Genomic DNA, 2,110 nt, shown 5'->3' with positions numbered 1-2,110 from the left:
CCCCCCCCCCCTTGATCACCAGATATCGCCTATTCTTCTCTATACTGCTTGCATTAGAGTAGTGTAGCATGTTACTGCTTTTCGATATCCTATCCTGATGCATAGCCTATCCTTGCTACTACTGTTGTTACCTTTACCTGCAATCCTACATGCTTAGTATAGGATGCTAGTTTTCCATCAGTGGCCCTACATTCTTGTCCATCTCCTGTGCTATACTATCGGGCCGTGATCACCTGGGCGGTGATCACGGGTATATACTTATATACTATATACATGACACATGTGATGACTAAAGTCGGGTCGGCTCGTAGGAGTACCTGCAAGTGGATATTTGTGGCGGAGCGACAGGGCAGGTTGAGACCGCCTAGGTGAGAGGTGGGCCTGGTCCTGGTCAGCGTTCGCGGATACTTAACACGCTTAACGAGATCTTGGTATTTGATCTGAGTCTGGCCATTTGGTCTATACACTACTAGAGAAAGGCTTACTAGTGGCGCACCAGTTTTGCCTACTAATGGCGCACTACTGGTGCGCCACTAGTAATTTTTACTAATGGCGCACTGCTGGTGCACCATTAGTATCTGGTACTCTAATGGCGCACCGAGCAGTGCGCCATTAGTATAGGCCACGGTGCGCCATTAGTATGCCTCCCAGGGGGCCATATATACCCATGTGCTTTGCCATACTAATGGCGCACTGCGGTGTGATGCGCCATTAGTATCCTTCGGCATACTAATGGCGCACTGCTGGGTGATGCGCCATTAGTACCCTCTGGCATACTAATGGCGCACTACTCTGGGATGCGCCATTAGTATCCTTTGGCATACTAATGGCGCACGTTGGTGTGATGCGCCATTAGTATGTATATTAGGGATTATTATTATTTTCTTTTCTGATTTTTGCACAGATTACAAAATATATTATTGGACAGAAAATAAGCAGCAGGACACAGCAACAGCAGATTCATCGAATACAATAGAAGATTAGTCTCCGAATACAATTCATCATATTAGTCTCCGAATTCAAAAGACCGAACGAAGATGGAAGATTACAAGTCTCGAGACCGCGAGTAGCGAGTTTGTCTTCACATTACAAGTCGATATCGATCATCTAAACTACCATCACATAGAAGAGAGATGCGGTCATAACAATGAGCATCATCGCGATGAAACTGGTCTTCATCCGGTTCCTCCAACGCTCCCTCCTCTCTCCCGGTAGATAGCGCGCGTATCTAGATTCCGCCTCCGCCCTAGTGGTGTACCCTTTGTAACTATTACCGCTGAAATGGTGAACCTGTCTCCGACACTCCTCCCAGTCGTCGTAGACTCCGGTAACCTTACCCTTGTACACGACATACGTAAGCAATATATAAGTATGCAACAAAAGGATCGGAAGAGAAAAGCAAGACATCCATAGCACGATTCATGGTCCTACTAACAAATAGCATCGATTACATCTAAGTTGAACGACTGTCCAAACCAAAGAGACATACAAGTTCACTACAGTTTAATTACAACATGAGCTAATGAATGTTTCAGAACTACACATAGCATCACAACTTTCGACTCGACTCATGGGACCGGAGCGTGGATGAAGCCGCCGTCTGTCGTGATGGTCATGAAGTCGCGGGCGTTGTCAGCCTGCATTTGTAGCGTTGTGTCTATCTCGCTGTTGGACGGTTGAAATTTGAGGTAGAACTGCCCCGAGGTACGAAGGACATCTTGATGGATGATTTCTGCAAACTCCGACTGGATGCGAAAGAATTCTTGTCGGATGTCCGCGTCCTGGATTGCCGCCAAGCTTGCGGCCCAATCTTTGAGATTATTTGGTAGCAGAAGGTGATTATGGTCCCGCACGATCGCCCGCATGTGATGGAGGGTGTAGTAGGCATCCTTCTGACCGCCAGGCGGCTGCTTGACGCAGGGGAACGTCGTATTATGGGTGAACACGTGCCTGCCGTACCTACGAACTGGCCTCTTAAAGGTGCCTCCAGATGCGACGTAGCCGGGGAGAGCATCATCAAGAACTTTCTTGATATTTGTGTAGTCTATCTTGGAGTCACGGTCCGGGTCGAGATACGTGGCCATGGAATATTTCGGGCTTAAGAGGATGA

The 2,110-nt window shown here is 47.7% G+C and overlaps 1 long non-coding RNA gene across 1 annotated transcript in view; it reads left to right on the top strand.

Annotated features, from left to right (window-relative positions):
- Window positions 1–1,394, top strand: part of LOC123119050 (uncharacterized) — a 15,099-nt gene extending 13,705 nt beyond the window's left edge. Inside the window, exon 3 of the long non-coding RNA XR_006458404.1 lies at window positions 1,384–1,394. This is a non-coding gene — a long non-coding RNA (uncharacterized lncRNA). The remainder of the gene's footprint in view (window positions 1–1,383) is intronic.
- The last annotated feature ends 716 nt before the right edge of the window (window positions 1,395–2,110 follow it).

The sequence above is a fragment of the Triticum aestivum genome, chromosome 5D (assembly GCF_018294505.1).
Source record: "Triticum aestivum cultivar Chinese Spring chromosome 5D, IWGSC CS RefSeq v2.1, whole genome shotgun sequence".
Taxonomy (NCBI): Eukaryota; Viridiplantae; Streptophyta; class Magnoliopsida; order Poales; family Poaceae; genus Triticum; species Triticum aestivum.
The sequence above is the reverse complement of the archived record's forward strand: the minus strand, read 5'-3'. Positions and strand labels throughout refer to the sequence as shown.